Here is a 21,941-nt window from a genome sequence, read left to right as displayed (position 1 = left end):
ATAAAGGTTAAATATATATATATAAAAAAAACAAATTAGACAGTACTGAACTCATTTGCAAAGAAATGGAAAGTTTACTGAACATTTTCTGTTCCAAAATAAATGGAAATCATTCCTCTTTTGCTTGCAGGAGTTCATCTTCTCCCGTAGCAGCTCTGTGAGCCTRAAGAAGGGGAAAAAGACATCTTCAACTTCTGTGTTGACAATGTGTTGATACAATATTAGAGAACTGAAAATCACGTAGAACAGAGTGACTAGTAGTGCTTACAGGCTTCTTGTCCTTTCCTCAGTCCCCTCAGTGCTCCATCGAAGCAGCTAGTTCCTCCAGCCTTCTTCCCGCCTGTAGCAGTGGACAGGCTGGTAGAGGACAGTTCTTTTTCTGATTCCTTGGTCTCCCGTTCAAGGAGCATAGTGTTTCCACCGGTGGTCAGCACCTCATAACTGATGGGCTGCTGCTGTGGAGCCTCAGCTAGTACCATGCCCTTCTCAGGGTCCACAGAGCTCACTGACTGCTGTCTGTGGGAGATGGAGGTGTTTTCTGTGTTGGAAAGGTTTAGAAAATATCACAGTCGACTGCAGGTACAGAACTTACTGCAGTTTCAAAACTGCAATCTTTTTTTTTGTAAGGGTGTGACTGAAACAGGAACCAAATTCGCCATTCATGTATACAGTGGGTATGTACAAATTAATGTGATATTTGAGTCTCTCTCGCACTAACTGCAGTTAATACTGCACTCTGACTTCAATCTTTTTTTCGTAAGGGCATCTTTGGTCACGTTTGCATGGGTCAAACAAAAGCACCCTAATTGGTTGACAATCGAGCCTTCCACAATTGTATTTTTTTAATTTAACCTTTATTTAACTAGGCAAGTCRGTTAATAACATTCTTATTTACAATGATGGCCTGCCCCGGCCAAACCTTAACCCCGGACATCACGAAGGCCAATTGTGCGCCGCCCTATGGGACTTCCAATTACGGTCAGTTGTGATACAGCCTGGAAAGCAGGCGGCTGCAAGTTGTAGCTGGTAAGGAGCAAGTGGAGAAAATTGCAGCCGATACTTCATGACCTTTGATCACATGGTTGTTGCAAAGTTCATGCAGCCGACATGTAGGTGCAAATCAGACAGTTTTTATGCCCATAATGGCTGACTTTGAAAGGCAGTGACCATCTTGACAAAAGTGATATGCTCGAACGAGCCCATTGCTGGTAAGTTGAAACCACTCAATATCGCCATCTGCCGGCCTTTGGGCTAATATGAAGTATAGCCCAGTACAGGGGCCCCCACGCGAATGGGTGGCCCATTATTTGGCCCCCCAAGTGTTTTTATTGTTTGACATAATAGTCTAAAAAACATAAGAAAAGCAGCTCCAAGAGATTTTAATTTAAGAARTCTGTTTGCAAGTATTCCCACTCATAATGGAGATAAACGTTGTCGTATCATGATGTAATCAAGGTTTGAAATGATTGTTTTAGTCAAACATATCTGTTTGGGCTTCTTGCGGTCAATTTGCCGTCTACAAATGTTCTTGTAATTATGTTCCGGCGCCCCGCCAAATCCGCTCAAGAAAGAATCGGCCCTCGGATGCCTAGTACATATTGTATTGAAACGCTTTGCACAGAAAGAGGGCGCCTGGGAGGCACCAATAAATACAGGAGCAGACTACAAAACAACAAATTCTCAAAACACCCGCTAGTGTTCCCACTGTTCTGTGACTCCACTTCTCTATCCGGCTGCGATCGTTAGTTTTCGTCACGAAGCGGAGGAGGGAGTGTAGCCTAGTCATACGGGCAAGTAGGTGGAGAAAATATAATAATCAACGATATTTACGATAAGCGACAGCCAACACCGTGAGAAAGTGAAAGTGGCACCAGTTGGCAGTCCCAAAGACCGTCGTTTGATCCGCTTTTCATAGCTGTCAACTGTTATTGAGTGAGGTCTCCTCCTAGTTGGTGACGGATACAGTAGGCGACACGGGGAGACCAGTCTGTATTGCCCTCGCCAGGTAAGTGTGTCGTGTCAGTGTACCTAGGAAGTCATAAGGGTTAATCAATATAAAACACATTCTGTTTTAGCTCTTAAAAAAACGTTTCGAAAGATAACTTGCTATAACAATGTATTTATTTTGTGGGATACTCCAGTGGCACCCAGATAACATAAAATATTGACATTGTTACCAATTTTACTTACATTGGGACAGAACGTGTCACATTAGTAGAGTGCGTAATAGGTCATGCGCGTAACATAAGTGCATTATGTAGTTATTACCGTGATAATTGCATGCTATGCCTTTGGGTGTCGACGGTAATCGCCCTTCTGACCAAGAATGAATTGTAATACGCCTATTGTGAAACAGCTGAAGCACAACGTACAGTGGCAGTCTTTCTATTCGTGTAGGCTACTTATCGTCAGGCCTTCCAGAGACTGGTCGACTTGTTCGTGCAACAAGTCATAGGCTACCTGTTCATAGCAATCCTTCTCCATACATCTAGATGTGACAGGCCAGGCACACACATTGGGCTCGAGGAGTGTGAATATTTTTTTAATACCACCTTTAAWGGAAACCTATCTGAATAGAATATTGTTATCCACAGTAGATAATCAAATATGGCAATACTGTAGTAAACCAGTTACAAAGTGAGGATGTTCTATTGCAACTATTTCAATGACAAGCCTAGCCACCATTAGGCTACATGGCATATGAGAGCACTATGGCCGGATTCCACATTTTTATCCCGATAGAAGAAATAGCATGTTCTTGGCTCCTGAAGGTCAGCTTGACCCACCTGTGTCTTCAGCTATGTCCAATGTGTTACTTATTGTAGCCAGTGGCACCTACTGGCCGCTATGAGATGAGGTGTACGATTTGCATAAATACCTGAAGCGAAACGTTCAGGGAAAGAGTGTTGGTTCCAYCCCGGAGCGCAAGGAACAGTGCACATTCCCTGTTCACTCCATGGGAGTATCTCAAATGGTTTTGCTCGCCTCCTCTCCTCCATCCTCGCCACCTTTTGAAAAATGTCAAAGGTWATCAAGGACATGAGGCGAGGAAAGGAAACGTGGAAACAACCCACTGGTTGRATCAACGTTGTTTCCACATAATTGCAATAACAGTACGTTGAACCAGCATTGAATAGATGTTGAATTGACGTCTGGCCCAGTGGGAAATGACTTATGAAATGAGAACCACCTCCACTTGCGTGTCATCAGGCAAATGGAGTTTACAGGTGTGTAATCCCAAAGTATATGTGTAAAGTGGTAAAACGAATGTAGCTAGTTGTGCAATACATTTTATAGATAAAAGGATAAGTAGCGTATCATTTTAAAATGTTTGCATTCTTTTCTCCTTTGAAAAAACAACAGCTCAACAGCTGATTCAAAGTGGGTGTTGCGGATTGTTAAACCCTTCTGCCTAGACGCTGCGAGGATACTCTTGCGCATCCTCTGCCGAAGTAGGTTTTCGAGGTGGGGAGCAGACTCCTTCGTTCGCATACAAACATATTTACTCTTCTCGACCACTTATTGGTTTCCGGGTCACGGAGGAGAGGAGGACGGAGAAGTCTAATGTTTGTTGAACTTTTGTGACGTGTTCGACGCAGTTGGAGGGAAGTGTTCAGTGCTGTTGGGGGAAGCGGCTTTGACAGATTTGGTTTAGTCCGCCCTAGCAAATGAGCTGGTATTTCAGGCAAAATATTTGGGGATGCCTTGGCGGGCTGACTTAAAAAAAAAAAAAGTTTGTCTACAGTACCTGTTTATTTGGTCACCACTTTCCTAGATACCGCCACAGCTGGCTTTACTTAGGAGGGAACTATTTAGTTAGAGAGCAGAAGCAAGTCTTATTCATCCACGTGTGTGTTTTGTATGCTAATTATTAAGTGWTTTATCATCTAAATAAGAGTGTTTCATCATGAGTGTGCTGTCTTACAAAGAGTGTGAATACTTGTGATTATTTCTTGCCCTGCTGTGAACTCATTGTGTGTTTTCTAAGAAATAGCCCCAGCCAGTGTGTGTCCTTCTGTGGTATACTGTGACTCACAATTTTATGAACTTTTGTATTGCCCTGCGATTGTTAATAAACCTTGGCACTTCGGAACTCTGTTTATGTCATTTATTTAGCAGACCTGTGCTTAACATGTCGCGAGGACCTCCTCTCGTGTGGCGTAGTACAGTTTACATTGTGATCATCAACAAGAGCGCTGACAGAGAGTGATGATGCAGCAGAATTACGACCAGCTATGGAGGCCCAGCCAGGGAGGCTCTAGGCCAAGGCGTTTATACACAGACAATAAGCCGCCCTGTGTTCTGTCGCCCCATCACAGAGTGAACACAGGCAAGGCATTGATTAGACCAACTCATTAGTACCCTTATTTACTCTCATCAAAGCCTCACTATACGACTGCCATTAAAATGAAAGGCTGTCTTGTCAAAACATGTGTGATTTTGTCATAAGGTTCCCCGGCCTGTTTCTTGGAATATCGGTACAGTTACCGCTAAAACAAAACATTACTATATGAGTTGTCATTGTAATAATTTCCGGTAACTTCCAATTTCAGCTTTTTATGACAACATACACCATCAGTTTTTGTTCTAGCTTTTATTTTGAAACTGTACATTTACATTTGACATTTTAGTTATTTAGCAGACTCTCTCAAATCAAWTTTTTTTGGTCACATACACATGGTTAGCAGATGTTATTGCGAGTGTAGCGAAATGCTTGTGCTTCTAGGTCCAACAGTGCAGCAATATCTAACAAGTAATCTAACAATTCCCCAACAACTACCTAATACACACAAATCTAAAGGGATGGGATAAGAATATACACTGCTCAAAAAAATAAAGGGAACACTTAAACAACACAATGTAACTCCAAGTCAATCACACTTACGGTGAAATCAAACTGTCCACTTAGGAAGCAACACTGATTGACAATAAATTTCACATGCTGTTGTGCAAATGGAATAGACAAAAGGTGGAAATTATAGGCAATTAGCAAGACACCCCCAATAAAGGAGTGGTTCTGCAGGTGGTGACCACAGACCACTCTCAGTTCCTATGCTTCCTGGCTGATGTTTTGGTCACTTTTGAATGCTCCGGTGCTTTCACTCTTGTGGTAGCATGAGACGGAGGCTACAACCCACACAAGTGGCTCAGGTAGTGCAGCTCATCAGGATGGCACATCAATGCGAGCTGTGGCAAGAAGGTTTGCTGTGTCTGTCAGCGTAGTGTCCAGAGCATGGAGGCGCTACCAGGAGACAGGCCAGTACATCAGGAGACGTGGAGGAGGCCGTAGGAGGGCAACAACACCAGCAGGACCGCTACCTCCGCCTTGTGCAAGGAGGAGCACTGCCAGAGGCCTGCAAAATGACCCCAGCAGGCCACAAATGTGCATGTGTCAGCATATTGGTCTCACAAGGGGTCTGAGGATCTCATCTCGGTACCTAATGGCAGTCAGGCTACCTCTGGCGAGCACATGGAGGCTATGCGGCCCACAAAGAAATGCCACCCCACACCATGACTGACCCACCGCCAAACCGGTCATGCTGGAGGATGTTGCAGGCAGCAGAAAGTTCTCCACGGCGTCTCCAGACTCTGTCACGTCTGTCACATGTGCTCATGTGCTCAGTGTGAACCTGCTTTCATCTGTGAAGAGCACAGGGCGCCAGTGGCGAATTGCCAATCTTGGTGTTCTCTGTGGCAAATGCCAAAACGTCTTGCACGGTGTTGGGCTGTAAGCACAACCCCCACCTGTGGACGTCGGGCCCTCATACCACCCTCATGGAGGTCTGTTTTCTGACCGTTTGAGCAGACACATGCACATTTGTGGCCTGCTGGAGGTCATTTTGCAGGGTCTGGCAGTGCTCCTCCTTGCACAAAGGCGGAGTAGCGGTCCTGCTTGCTGGGTTGTTGCCCTCCTACGGCCTCCTCCACGTCTCCTGATGTACTGGCCTGTCTCCTGGTAGCGCCTCCATGCTCTGGACACTACGCTGACAGACACAGCAAACCTTCTTGCCACAGCTCGCATTATTGCCATCCTGGATGAGCTGCACTACCTGAGCCACTTGTGTGGGTTGTAGCCTCCGTCTCATGCTACACTAGAGTGAAAGCACCGCCAGCATTCAAAAGTGACCAAAACATCAGCCAGGAAGCATAGGAACTGAGAAGTGGGTCTGTGGTCACCACCTGCAGACACTCCTTATTGGGGGTGTCTTGCTAATTGCCTATAATTTCCCAACCTTTGTCTATTCCATTTGCACAACAGCATGTGAAATTTATTGTCAATCAGTGTTGCTTCCTAAGTGGACAGTTTGATTTCACAGAAGTGTGATTGACTTGGAGTTACATTGTGTTGTTTAAGTGTTCCCTTTATTTTTTTGAGCAGTGTATATATATAAATATATGGATGAGCAATGACAGAGCGGCATAGGCAAGATGCAATAGATGGTATAAAATACAGTATATACATATGAGATGAGTGATGCAAGATATGTAAACATTATTAAAGTGACATTATTAAAGTGACTAGTGATCCATTTATTAAAGTGGCCAATGATTTCAAGTCTGTATGTAGGTAGCAGCCTTTCTGTTAGTGATGGCTGTTTAACAGTCTGATGGCCTTGAGATAGAAGCTGTTTTTCAGTCTCTCGGTCCCAGCTTTGATGCACCTATACTGACCTCACCTTCTGGATGGTAGCGGGGTTGATGATCTTTTTGGCCTTCCTGTGACATCGGGTGCTGTAGGTGTCCTGGAGGGCAGGCAGTTTGCACCCGGTGATGCGTTGTGCAGACCGCACCACCCTSTGGAGAGCCTTGCGGTTGTGGGCGGTGCAGTTGCCGTACCAGGTGGTGATACAGCCTGACAGGATGCTCTCAATTGTGCATCTGTAACAGTTTGTGAGGGTTTTAGGTGACAAGCCACATTTCTTCAGCCTCCTGAGGTTGAAGAGGCTCTGTTGTGCCTTTTTCACCACACTGTCTGTGTGGGTGGACCATTTTAGTTTGTCCGTGACGTGTATTCCGAGGAACTTATAACTTTCCACCTTCTCCACTGCTGTCCCGTCGATGTGGAAAGGGGGGTGCTCCCTCTGCTGTTTCCTGAAGTACACGATCATCTCCTTTGTTTTGTTGACGTTGAGTGAGAGGTTATTTTCCAACTACTGTTGTTTTTCGTCTGCAAACTTGATGATTGAATTGGAGGCGTGCATTGCCACACAGTCATGGGTGAACAGAGAGTACAGGAGGGGGCTGAGCACGCACCCTTGTGGGGCCCCAGTGTTGAGGATCAGCGAAGTGGAGGTGTTGTTTTCTACCCTCACCACCTGGGGGCGGCCCGTCAGGAATCCAGAGTGACTTCCAGTTAGTGCATTCATCTTAACATGATGTTTAATTTGGAAACTGTAGTAGTTTCAATTTAGACTATTCCTGCTGTCTTCCTTCCTCCCTTTTTGGGCCGATATAATAATAAGAAATCATGGGAAGCTGTACATTCTTGACAGCAATAAACCCACMGGGTACTCACACAGTTTGACTTTTGAGTCAACGGTCTGTTTGGATACACAGGTGAAGCCAACTTGTAATGATTTCCGAAGCAAGTGTCTTCTTTGAAAGAGAAGGCTGCAGAACTTGCTCGGKAGCCGTGGCTACAGTCTTGAATAAACTCAGGTTTGTATATGAGGAAGGAAGAGCTTAGACGCAATGCAATCTTTGCTTGTGATTTTCTGTGTGTTCTACTTGTGAGGCTTCAAGTCGTTCTTGTTGATACAGTTTAAAACCAACTGTCTTGCCAGTGATTAAAATATGTGCAAACACACACACACACGCGCACACACACAGTCACTCAGTTCCTCTGTTTCCTCTAGTCCATGTTTATGTGGGTGATTGAATAACCTTCTCAGTAATGAACTCAGAGGAWATGACTGCTCACTCCACATTGATCAACTGGTGTCCCCAAGACAATATCATAATACACTAATACAACATAAAACATAATTGTTGACATAATGTGGAAATTAGCTCTTTGTCATCGCACCCAAATTGCATTGACAAAACAGTGCAACATCAATAACACTTTGTCATCTTCACTAGCACTTCGCTAGTCTAAAATGGGGTCTGACTTGAGTTTAAAAATGAATCCCCAAACAATCCCAATAAATCAGAAAATAGAGTATAACTGTGTAATAATCATTTGACAGTGTAGTTTGCTAGTAAATACCTGCTAATTTCTGTACTTAAAATAAAGTGCCACCGAGCAAAAATGACTTTATTAGTGCCGGCGAATCCAGAGTCATGTTTTGTCCTGTTGTTTGTGGTGGTTGGTTCAGCCGTATGTTAAGGAAAGTTTGTCCACTTGACCCAAGAACATACACTGAACAAAAATATAAATGCAACATGTGAAGTGTTGGTCCCATGTTTCATGAGCTGAAATAAAAGACCCCAGAAATGTTCAATACACACAAAAAGCTTATTTCTCAAAAATGTTGSCACAAAATTTGTTTACGTGTTACTGTTATTGAGCAKTTCTCCTTTGCCAAGATAATTCATCCACTTGACAGGGTTGGCATATCAAGAAGCTGATTAAACAGCATTATCATTACACAGGTGCACCTTGTGCTGGGGACAATAAAAGGCCACTCTAAAATGTGCAGATTAATCACACAACAGGAATGTCCACCAGAACTGTTGTCAGATAATTGAATGTTCCTTCCTCTACCATAAGCGGCCTCTAAAGTMGTTTTAGAGAATTTGGCAGTACAYCCAACCGGCCTCACAACCGCAGACAATGTGTATGGCATTGTTAGGGTCAGCGGTTTGCTGATGTCAACATTGTGAACAGAGTGCCCATGGTGGCAGGGGGGTTATGGTATGGGCAGGCATAAGCTACGGACAACGAACACAATTGCATTTTATCGATTGGCAATTTAAATGCACAAAAATACTATGTCGAGATCCTGAGGCCCAATGTGAGGCCCATTTTTTTTAAAGGTATCTGTGACCAACAGATGCATATCTGTATTCCCAGTCATATGCAATCCAYAGATTAAGACCTAATAMATTTATTGCAATTGGCTAATTTCCTCATATGAACTGTAACTCGTTAAAATCTTTGAAATTGTTGCACGTTGCGTTTATATTTTTGTTCAGTATTGATTAACCAACAGGAGTGTTGACATTAACGATGTACAGTAGCCACACCCAAAACTGATGATTCAGCGATAGGTTTGCCTTAGGCATCATGTGATGAATTTATGCTTTTAATTGTATAACTGGAAAAAACAATGCACAAAAAGGGTGATATTTAACAGACAAAATTGGGTTATGACAACCTTTGAGCCCTGGGAGTTGATTCTTCTTAAACCCCCCCTAAAAAATAATTTTTTTTTTTATAAAGAACTAGATATTACTTCACAGGAAATGACATACAATAGATAAATATCTGTGCCTCTCTGCTTTCCTGCACGAAGTGTGTCTGTTAGGACCGATATTTTAATCTGATTTGAATGGGGATCAAATGTGTGCTTCAATAATTGAATGGTTGTCGTAGCAACTATCTGAGATCGAAGCGGACTTCCACCTAATTTGTGTAGTCATAAACTCTGGCAGTGTATAACATGTTGTGTCTCGTCCTTACAAGCCCTGTGTGACACACTAGTGTAAAGTCTTCCTTTCCAGCCCTTTCTCTCTCTACTTCTCAATCAGCTACATGGTGAATACTCTGTTTTGGTCATGCATCCWGGATGCTCATTCAATCTCTTTGTTGTACTGCTGTAGTGAAAAAACTCCCATTCAGATGAAGTGGAGAGGATTGTGTATGTCTGTGGATAAGATAGATAGATAGATAGTCATTGTATTCTTGAGGAGTCCATCAAGTGGTTTAACCAMCCTACAGATCCTCATTCTCTCTCAGGTTATCGAGGGTCAATCTCCAAAMATTTCCAGATTTTCCGATCAACCTTAAAACATTCCTAGATTTCCCCATATGACAAGCAGAATTCCAACTAAAATCCCCTTCAAAAGGAATTCTAAGATGTCCATTAGTAAGGGGGATGGCAGGAAGAGAGGATGGATGAGAAGACAACAAAGAACAGAGGGATATGAAAAGGGGTTATTTTTTGGATGCATGCAGCATTGTGCCACGTGCCGTCGCCGTGACCACGTGAGTGGTTGCCATGTAGAAGCTGTCCCATGCAGAGACCTTTTCAGTGGACGAGCTTTGTCTTCCACCTGGTGTTCTCTCTCTGTCTCTCTCTCTCTTTCACACGCACGCACGCACGCACGCACGCACACACACACACACACACACACACACACACACACACACACACTTGTGTTCTTATGGTGAAGCGATTGTTTTCTCATGAATTTACACATGCACTGATGCACACCTAGCTGATATGATTGAATTTAAGTCGGTTTATGGGAAGCTCAAATCCAGCCCTAGGCACTCATAGCCTGGCCTTTTGAATCCATCCCAGTGAGGTTAGCAGCTGTTGATACTGAGGGTGATGCCAATGATAACTGATTGCTTGTCCAAACCCAGGGAGGATGTAAATCATACTCTCKTAGAAAAAAATGTGCTATCTAGAACCTTTAAGGTTTTTCAGCTGTCCCCATAGAAGAATCCTTTTAAGAACCACTTTTGGTTGCCGGTAGAACCCTTTTGGGTTCCAGGTAGAACACTTTCTACAGAGGGTTCTACCTGGAACTAAAAGTGTTCTACCAGAAATCAAAAAKGGTTCTCTAGCCGAATAACTTTTGGAACCATTTTTATCTAGGAGTGTTATAATACAGTACTACAGATATTAATTTGAGCTATTTTGTTATAGCAGGAAAATAATCTTACAGCAACAAGAAATGTGAATCGTAATGTGGATTATAATTAATGTAAAGTTTTGTAGAAGTTGATACAGTTTTACTTAGGGCAAATCAAGTCTGGAAATTACAAACTTTAGAAGCCTTTTTAAAACTCAATTACACTACATGTTTGCACTTCCTGTTATGCAGAAAAATTCTCAGCAACAAAAGTGATCCAATTAAAATCCTACATATGCATTGAACTGCGTTTGCTCACTTCGTTAGCCTATAGATTTAGATATTAAATTAAAAGATACAGTAAGCACTGAAATCACAGCCAAGCTGGCCTATCCATTTACAAAGACAAAGTGGTTCATGAGGACATAACAGCATTATCTCTGACACCATACATGTTGTGGCATTGTTAGAGGACTAGTAGTAGCTGAGAGTGGAGAGGGTGGCTGTTTGACATGATATAGTACAATAAGTAAATTGACTGTAAGCTATGTATGGCAGTGTTTCTATAGTAGTGATTTGGAATCCCTGAGGCTGATACAGTGAATCCAATCCAAACCAGGGAGCTCAGGAAGTGTGATGTTTATTCCCTAAACCAATCTGTGGGTGGGATAAAATATTGCTTTTTAATTTGAGGCTCCTGTCGTAACTGTTGAGTCTCTCCTCAGATGAGCGGCTCAAGCTAATGTCAAGCTAACGTTAACTTCCGTTGTTGATATGAAGCTATGGCCTCGGCCACTCTGTTCTAATGCTTTGTCTTCGTGTGGGAAGACTAGGGCCGGGATTCAATCCAAGGCACGTTAGAGAGTAGCGCATTGCTCTTGACTTTTAAAGGTAATTTACGTTGAGCTGACATTTAGCGTTTTACCGTTAATGCGATCTCCACGAACATCCGGGTCGCAAATCTTGGCCTAGTAGTACTAGTAATTGTTTRAATCATAGACATGCAGTGAACAAATGTAATGTACTGTATGTGTGTAAAGCTAAGTATATTAAATGTGTGTGCAATACAACGTGTTACTCATTGTATTAAATTACTTAAAGAGCCACTGCCTTTAAAAAGCAAACAATCCCTTTGAAAATGGCCTATGTGGCATTGATTTGTGTCARAAACATTTATTCTAGTCAAAATTGGCTACAAAATGTAAATAGGATCATTTTTGTYATAGTCAGTCTCACCCAAAACGGAGTTTTGAACATCCGTGCGTCACAACCTGTAAATGAAGGTTGGGTTTTGATTTGACGATGTCCATTTACCCACTAACATGGGGTAAACAGCTGCGGTGATTGCTCTTAATACAATAGCATATACAGTGAGGCAGTTTACATGAAACAGCATTTTCTTTCTTTTTTTGGACAAAAATCATTAACCAAACGTGGAATCGGTCAGGAAACACACCACCAAGACTGAAATCATGTGCCAATCGACGTGTCCAGTGGCTCTTTAATATGTTTGAAATTAGATACCAAAGACAGATTGACGCTTACTATTATTAACTATAGTAGTAATTTATGAAAATGCAGAGAACACGTTTGTGTGTAGGCTACTTACTGTACGTCCACAGAGCTCATAATGGTATCACCCCTCCCAAATAAAGAAGAATCCAATATTCTGCTGTCCCCTGCTGCTGATATGGTGGGAATGCAGGTATTATCACAACTTGGATTTTCCTGTTGAAACCAAACATCTGAAAACATTGGGTAGAAAAAACATATTATATGGCAGAAATTCCTATCAGAGGGCTAGCTAGGGGTTATTTATGTCTCTGTCGTTAGCTAGGTTGCTAGGGGTTGTTTCTGTCTCTGTCAGGAGTAGCTAGGTTGCTAGGGGTTGTTTTTGACTCTGTTGGGGGTAGCTAGGTTGCTAGGGGTTGTTTCTGTCTCTGTGCTCCTCATGGAAAAGCTGTATTTTTACTGTGGAATTTTGTTGCTGAAACTTTTCTTACATTTGTTGTGGCTGTACTGTTAGATTATAAAAGAATGTCTCGGATTATAAAATAATGTTTCGTTGCCATGGTTTTGTCAGTGACATTTCATCCCTGTTTACAGCCCTCGAAAGGCTCCACTTACTCAAAGTTATTAATTCCTTAAACATTGTCCTGACATGAAATTAACTTAKGAGAAACATAGGTAATAATGAAATGACAATTTTCTTAAAATTACCCGAAATTGGCGCACGATTGTTTAGGTTAGGTTTGGCATGACATATGGAAGAAAAAAAGAAGAAAAGGACTCAAATAAGTAGCAATTCCTCTTTATGGACGCTAAGTGGCGCACTAGACTACATTCCCAGCTCKCACATTGTCTTTGCTCAGGCGGTCTAAAACGTTCCTGAGGCAGAGCATACGCTTGTATCCTGCTTTTAATGGGCTACTTACAAACAGTGACATATCCAAATATTGAAATACATACATCACTCTGATATTGTGCGTATGTGAGGGTTTGCCACCTTGGCAGAGCAGTGTAGTCTCATATTGCAGTATGTATTGTGCTACATGTGGTTTAAAGAATGTAAATATAYTTAAGTCGCAACCTTAGACTAAATACTGAAGTAAATACTTGAATGAGCAAACGTTTCCAACACCCCCATTACTGAAACAAGGCTGCTTTGTTTGGTAGAGGACAAAGTTAGGGTAATGTGTGTTAGCTGGTACAATGTACTCGGTCAGTAGGGTAATAGGGTCCTCACTTGCAGGTGCAATTATAGTTCTGCATTAGCTACAGATTGAAGGAGAACTTTCCTCCAATGCAGGACATTTTAAACTTGTAGTGTATTTGAGGTTTAAAAAGGCTTCTGAAGTCTGTAATTTACACTTTGACATTTCCGACCAGCCCACGTAAAGGTTAAATWAAAMATKTWAAAATCCTTTATGAAAAATGTATCATCCCCTACAAAAATGTCCATTARTTATAATCCACATAATAATTCAAATGTCCTGTTGCTGCAGGATTATTTTCTTGCTGTAGAAAACTGGCTCAAATTAAAATACTACATCTGTAATGACTCAGTCAGGATGGGAAGAGATGCATCGTGGAATTCCTTAACCCCACGTCATGTCTTAATATGGAGATAGGGACGAGGGGCCTTTCTACAAGGTCCAGGTGTCCTGACAATGACCCCCCCCCCCGCCCCCTTTCTGCCAGCTTGGCTTTGCCAGGTGGGCTAACTACAACCTTTAGTGAGTAGACTTATCCACAGCCCATTGATATTGTTTTCTCTTCCGGTAATCTCCTCTGTGTGTGGTGTGTGTGTGTGTGTGTGTGTGTGTGTGTGTGTGTGTGTGTGTGTGTGTGTGTGTGTGTGTGTGTGTGTGTGTGTGTGTGTGTGTGTGCGTGTGCGTGCGTGCGTGCGTGCGTGCGTGCGTGTATCTGTATGCAAACAACAGTTGGGTCGCTGAGGGAAGGTACCCTGTCTGTGTCTAGCGGGTGGCCTGGCCCCATGAAGTATCCTCTAACAGCTCCACAGAGTGTGTGGAGTGTTTATAGTGTCATACGTGTGTGTGTTTTTTTTGCAGAGGATTCCCCAAGCTCCTAGAGATATGTGTCTCGCTTATTGATCCCACTATGCTGTCAACAGCTTTGATAACAGCTCTGTGGGTTGCCCGGTGACCAAATGGTGTTTCGTTTACTCTAATAACAGACGTGTACATTGAACAGTAGGCCAATAGCTTTGTGGTTTGCTTGAGAAAACACTGGCAGGTGTTCTTGTCTATTTTTAACTATATCATATTGCCAATGATAACATTCACGTGAAATGTGTTAGGCTTCTGTAATTTTCCATAAAACTCCTGTCAGGGCGACACAGGAAGACACACCTTTCATAAAAACGCCAACTCTCTCTTACCTGCACCAATTTAATATTGACCCTGACCTATACTCTACAGAATTTCATAACTATACTGCTATCCCCCGGCCTAAGGAGAGGAGGCTCCACCAGCCCACGTCAACTTCCTGCCGGACGGGTAAAGGGGAAAAGTCTAAACGGAATACTTGGGATGTCCCAACTCTGACATCACATCAAATTTTAAATGGTTAAGGTTTAGGGTAAGGTTATGGTTGAGGTTAGAGTAAGGTTAAGGTTGAGGTTAGAGTAAGGGTACGGGTTAAGGTTAGGGTTGAGGTTAGAGTAAGGGTACGGGTTAAGGTTAGGGTTGAGGTTAGAGTAAGGGTTCGGGTTAAGGTTAGGGTTGAGGTTGAAGTTAAGAGTAAGGGTACGGGTTAAGTTAGGGTTGAGGTTGAAGTTAGAGTAAGGGTACGGGTTAAGGTTAGGGTTGAGGTTAGAGTAAGATTAAGGTTAGGGTTAAGGTTATGGTTGAGGTGAGAGTAARGGTACAGGTTAAGGTTAGGGTTTAGAATAGGGACGTCCCAAGGATTCAAGATAGCACTAATCCAGGTAATGTTATACAATAGATATGACTTCATCTGGGTGGAGCCAATCAGGAAGAAGTGGTATCAATAATAACAATGACAATGCATGTTTTATAGCTCACATTCAAAAACAAAGGAAGCTCAAGGTGCTCCCGAGTGGAGCACCGGTCTAAGGCATTGCATCTCAGTGCAAGAGGCGTCACTACAGTCCCTGGTTCGAATCCAGGCTGTATCACATCCGGCCGTGATTGGGAGTCCCATAGGGCGGCGCACAATTGGTCCAGCGTCGTCCTGGTTTGGCCGGGGTAGGCCGTCATTGTAAATAAGAATTTGTTCTAAACTGACTTGCCTAGTTAAATAAAGGTAAAATAAACAATTAAATGGGCATGAAACACAGTCAAGTCGATAAAAGCATGAGCGATGAAAGTGATCGACGGGTCTGTAGKGGAGCGGGTCGAGAGCTTCAAGTTCCTTGATGTCCACATCATGGTCCAAAYACACTAACACAGTCGTGAAGAGGGCACAACAATGCCTCTTCCCCCGCAKGAGGCTGAAAAGATTTGGGGTCCTCAGATCCTCCAAAAGTGAGTAGGCCTCTTGACTGGCTGCATCACTGCTTGGAATGGCAACTGCTTGGCATCCAACCGCAATGCGCTACAGAGGGTAATGCATACAGCCCAGTACATCACCGAGCTCCCTGCCATCCAGGACCTCTATACCAGGCGGTGTCAGCGGAAGGCCCTAAAAATGTTCAAAGACTCCAGCCACCTAAGTCATAGCCTGTTCTCTCTGCTACCACACGGCAAGCGGTACCGATGCCCCAAGTCTGGAACCAATAGGACCCTGAACAGCTTTTATCCCCAAGCCTTAAGAAGGCTAAATAGTTAGTTAAATAGTTAACCAAATAGCCACCTGGACTATCTGCATTTACCTTTTTTTCACTMACTTTTTGGACTCATCACATGCTGCTRCTACTATTTACTGTCACTTTATTCCTAGTTATATGTGCATACAGTATCTACTTCAACTACCTTGTACCCCTGTACTGGTACCCCTTGTATATAGCCAAGTTATCATTACTCATTGTGTATCTATTATTATTTGTATTATTACTTGTTTTATGTTATATTTTCTTATATTTTCTTATTCTCTGCATTGTTGGTAAGAGGTCGTAAATAAGCATTTCACTGTTAGTCCACAGCTGTTGTTTACGAAGCATGTGACTAATAACATTTTATTTGATACAATAACRAGAGTAAATAGAAGTGTTTCTCCATGTTTCCAAATGGCATCTTCTGTAATCTGTTAACTGTTGTCTTTTTGTGGAGCTCAGGCTTCAGAATGCTCAGAACTGATGTCGGTTTGATGGATTATTCCATTTCTTTAGAGTCCTCAGGGAAGTTGGCTGGCAACCCAAACAAAGGGAGAGATTGTGGGTCATTTGTGGGTCCTTGTTCAGTCTTGGGATAGTTTCTAGTGTCTGYGTGGTGAGAAATTAACTGGACAACTATGGAGGAGGGTTGTGTGTGTGAGTGTGTGTGAGAGCAGTGACACCACCCTTTATGCTCTCTCGCTCCTTGGGCCCCAAASTTTTTGTCTCTTGTTCCACTGTGTTGAAGAGGCACACAGGTGTCAGAGAGATGCACAGACACACTCTTTGTCCAATTCATCCTACACCAAACTCAGGGGCTGCATCCACATTCAAAGTGAATCAAAACTTTGATTTGCATCTCATTTCACAGTCCACAAATCCAGAACAAATTCCAAGAAAACGTACAGTATTACATAGAGCCATGACTGCATGGAACTCCCACCCATCAAAGATTGCTCAAGTGAACAGCAAACTTGGTTTCAAAAAAGAGATACACGTCTCCCTTATTAGACGTAGATACTGTGTGTATGTACTGATATGTAGGAYATGTGTGACGTTTCGCATTTATGTAGTTCTGTCCTTGAGCTGTTCTATCAATTTTCTGTATGAAGTCATGTTTCATGCTTTGTGTGGACCCCAGGAAGAGTAGCTGCTGCTTTYGCAACAGCTAATGGGGATCCTAATAAAATACCCAAAATGTACAGCTCAATGGAATCCATTCTGCTGCTTTAACCTTTTTTGTAAAAGAGAAAGTGCAATAGTAAACTAGCTCTTTGTGTTGGCCACTTGTGTGAGTAGACACTCACTCAATCTCATTTTCTGTAAAGGTCGCAACCTTTAACTTAACAAAAAAACTAAACTGGCAACACATCGTTATGGTAGTGTGAATGGGCCAGCCTAGACCCAGACCCAGACATGTATCTGTGCAGAGAAAATAAGACACGAGAGAAAATCTGAAGGGAGGGGATGTAAAGAGGGGTATAGGATAATTGACAGATATCAGGGTGGCCTCTCCAGGAAGTGACCTCAGTTTGACCCTGCGGTATTCGTCCCCAGTCCCTTGGATCCCTGACGTCTCAGACAGATGGAGTTACTGCAGGAAGAGGAAGAGGAGCCAGATACAGAACCACACAACCATTCATCTGGGCCCCTGGGCTCTACCTACCCTACCCCACTGTGTGTCTAGCTTACTGGCTGCTTACCTGTGTGTGTCTSTCTGTGTCTGGTTTAGAGAATAAACTATATGGATTTTTTAGGGCCGATGCCGATTTTTGGGGGTCAAGGAGGCYAATGGCCAATATTTTAGGCCGATATTCAATATCATTAAATTAGGAAATGTTGATGAAAAAAWTTCCCAGAGACAGCCGTGTATGCTTTAATGCRTGMATTTTTAAATCAAAYAATACATTTSMCCAACCTAACTACATAACAACATAATGGTAATMATTTTATTTGAATGGTAACTCTCTTGATAAACTGGGACTATTAAGATGGCATAGGCCTACTCACATTACAGGTGAATGCATATTCAATAGGAGTGTGTGCGCACAATAAGTTATTGAGCTTGTTTGGGCTGATCAGTGGAGTCWATGGTGCTACAGATGACAAACAATCTGTTTTCCTTCCATGTGGGACTGATATTAGCCTACTGATCAACAACATTTGCATAAAAGAATCACTGCAGAATGTCACACCTGAATGGAAAGACATCATATAGGCACTGCTGTTAGTTTGAGAATATAAAATAACATACAGTACCAGTCAAAAGTTTKGACACACCAACTCATTTAAGGGTTTWTCTTAATTTTMGACAATTTTCTACATTGTAGAATAACACGGAACCCAAACCGGCTTCRCGCATGCGCCATCGTGCATAAATGTATTTTGTCCCCCCACACCAAACGCGATCACGACACGCAGGTTAAAATATCAAAACAAACTCTGAACCAATTACATTAATTTGGGGACAGGTCGAAATGCATTAAACATTTATGGCAATTTAGCTAGCTATCTTGCACTTGCTAGCTAAATTGTCCTATTTAGCTAGCTTGCTGTTGCTAACCTAATTAGTCCTGGAATATAAACACTAAGTTGTTATTTTACCTGAAATRCACGAGGTCCTCTACTCCGACAAWTAATCCACACATAAAACGGTCAACCGAATCATTTCTAGTCATCTCTCCKCCTTCYAGGCTTTTTCTTCTCTTGACTTYATATTGCGATTGGCAACTTTCATAAATTAGGTGCWTTACCGCCACTGACCTCGTTCATCTTTCAGTCGCCCACGTGGGTATAACCAATGAGRAGATGGCACGTGGGTACCTGCTTCTATAAACCAATGAGGAGATGGGAGAGGCAGGACTTGCAGCGCGATATGTGTCACAAATAGAACTGACTTCTATTTTAGCCCTTGACAACGCAGACGCTCGTTAGCTGGGTTATGGCACCCAGTGTGGGTGCCATAATTTAATAATATAGATTTCTAAATAAATTTTGCAACGCTCGCGCACACGACGCGAGCGCTGTGTCAGCCTGTTATGGACGTGCTGCCTATGAGCCTATGTAAATCTACTATCCCCCATTTTAGAAAAGTTGACCTATTCTATTGGTCAGCTTGTCGAGAAAGAAACGTTCCAAACAGACYCCTGGGACGATAGATCCCAAATTCATACAACAGTTGGCCAAGGCTACATTGAAAAAAAAKMATGTTAAAAAGCAATGAATCTGATGCATCGGATTAGAACTTCGTTTAGCGTAAAATGTTGATACACTATAATTTCTTATCATTATTAGTGCAGTAGGCTACGCGCGAGTGTGCATTTGCCTACCAGACAATGAAAGACATTTTAAAGCCAATAGAACCTGAGAGAAATAGGCTACTGGTTTCAATGGCATATGGAAGTCTTTATAAAACAAAAAGCTACTGGTTTCAATGGCATATGGAAGTCTTTATAAAATAATTGCCTCCACGGATATGTAGTAAAACATGTTGTAAAACGTTCAGGTTTCAAACAATTAAGTAGCTATATGTTTTCAAAATGCATACTGCCTCCAGCTCATTTCAAAGTGGTGTGTGAYGTGCTGAKGAAGTCTGCCTTCTGTTGATTATGCATTTGAATGGTGAATGGTAAGTGCGCTTCAATTAGCAGTTGAGAAATACAAATAGTAGCTCTTTTTAATCTTCGCCCCCCCTAAAAAATGTAACACACAATTGCATTTAGTATCGTTGCGCATTGATGGGTCATATAAAAGTGCTGTCTGATAGATTTTCCGCTCAAAGGCTCTGTATCTGTATGCTGTACATGTGTGATAAATAAGATACATAACGAATATGCACACAAGCCAATTTAATTCCACAAAGTTATGCAAATTAACCCATAGATGAATAGCACGACCRGTCAAATGTATTTCCATCAACTGGTATTTACATCAATGAATAGGCTAAAAAGCATTATTTTGCGATGGGATTTGATTTCTTCTCCTGGACAATTGGCCAGTGCCAATTTTGTTCATCAGCTTTTAAAACATTTTAATGGCCAAAAGCCGGCTATTGCCAGCTAATGGAGACACTGGTCTGCCCCTACGTGTCTGGTTGGCTATCTGTCTGTCTGTCTGTCTGTCTGGTTGGCTGTGTTTGGCTGTGTCTGGCTGGCTGGCTGTGGCTGGCTGTACACTGATGGATCTACAGCTGAACCAGGGGTCAGAGAGGGTTCAAGGATTTACCGCTGATGCAAGAGAGGGAAAGCATGGTGTTTTCTCCCCCTGTCCCTCTTTCTTTGTCTAGCTCATGCTTTTCGTCTCTCTTTCTCTTTCTTTACCAATGTCTCGTGTCTGAAAAGCAAAACCACACGTGTTGTTGTAGGTAATTCCTTCCCCTGTGGCTCTTATCCTCCACCGCAATGTCTGAAAAATAAAATCATGAATGACTGGGCTTTCTATAATTCTGTAAGATCTGTGGGATTTTGAGCAGGTGATACATTATTTGGAGCTTTGTGTGAAGTCCCTAACACCTTGATCACACCTATAGGGTCATTGCGCAAAATAGTATGCAGCATCATCTGGATATGTGTGCAAAAATAAAATCTATTTCTGTCAAGCCGTCTACGCATACAATTTGATGCATATGTAACAGTTTAACTTTCGTCCGTCCCCTCGCCCCGACACGGGCTTGAACCAGGGACCCTCTGCACACATCAACAACTGACACCCACGAAGCATCGTTACCCATCACTCGCTCCACAAAAGCCGCGGCCCTTGCAGAGCAAGGGGAACAACTACTTCAGGTCTCAGAGCGAGTGACKTCACCGATTGAAACGCTATTAGCGCGCACCACCGCTAACTAGCTAGCCATTTCACATCGGTTACACATACGTTTGATAAATCCAACATATGCACCACACAGAATGCACTGCAACTGCTTCTGCAACGCAATGCTGCAAGGCAAACGTAGCGTTACATTGGAAAATAATGTACTTCTGGTGTACCAAAATGCGATGACGCTGTCTGTGTGATCGAGGCGTAACGGCTTGAAGTCTCGGTTCATTGGTTGGCAGTCCTATAGGCCTACTCCTGGGCTGGGTTTCCCAAAACCATTGTAGCACTAAGACCATCTTAATTCCATTGAAACTAAATGAAAGATGATCTTAGTGCTACGATGCGTTTGATGAAACCCAGCCCTGTTCTGCTACATTCTTCTCCTTTCTGTTTTCCCTTCGTCAGATGTTATTGGGTTGGACTCTCATGACCTGACCCTGCCCATTCCCGCTCTCAGATTCAAACAGTCCTTGTCCTTGAACCAGTCATAAACTGGTTCAAGGACAATATGGAACATGCCCTTTAGCATAGCAGCTGTGTGGTACCATATAGTTTGAATTAATACACAATGACGACAGGATATTGCATCAAATGCAATACGGCTGCTCTCTGTTTTTGTACTTTTGCCTTTTCTGCGTTGTATGTTGCCTCTGTCAGTGTTTCCCTTAGATGTTTGCTTAGACGAGGTGCAAAGACCCCTGAAGCAACATTAATGGTTGCYGGGTCCAACACTTTCCGTTAAGATCATAGGAAGCCGGTTTTGTTCTTGGGAAGGTGGGGTTAAACGTAATGGGAGGGGAAACACTTCTCAGAGTGACACTTTTCTTCCTGTTACAGTAATAACTGGGGATTTACATTGATGGGTTACACACACATGTCCTATACAGTAAATCTTGAGTTCTGCTAAAACAAAGTTACTTTTTTTCCAATACAATTCTAAATAAAAATAAATAAAAACGACTGAGTCCTGACTAACTTTCCTGCCCCTCATTCCCAGCATGGCTGTGTTTTTTGTTCAGGCCCTCTTGGAAATGTTACAGCTCATTGATAATGGTTGATGATTCAGTCCTTGTCTATCTGAAGT

The 21,941-nt window shown here is 42.6% G+C and overlaps 1 protein-coding gene across 1 annotated transcript in view; it reads left to right on the top strand.

Moving 5' to 3' along the window:
- LOC111978869 (guanine nucleotide-binding protein G(I)/G(S)/G(O) subunit gamma-12-like) overlaps positions 1 to 21,941 on the top strand; it is a 52,360-nt gene that overhangs the window by 172 nt on the left and 30,247 nt on the right. Inside the window, exon 2 of the mRNA XM_024009106.2 lies at positions 131 to 2,005. The gene's annotated coding sequence lies outside the window, so the exon portion shown is untranslated. The remainder of the gene's footprint in view (positions 1 to 130; positions 2,006 to 21,941) is intronic.

Source organism: Salvelinus sp. IW2-2015, linkage group LG19, assembly GCF_002910315.2.
Source record: "Salvelinus sp. IW2-2015 linkage group LG19, ASM291031v2, whole genome shotgun sequence".
Classification (NCBI taxonomy): domain Eukaryota; kingdom Metazoa; phylum Chordata; class Actinopteri; order Salmoniformes; family Salmonidae; genus Salvelinus; species Salvelinus sp. IW2-2015.
This window is presented reverse-complemented; position numbering and strand designations above follow the sequence as displayed.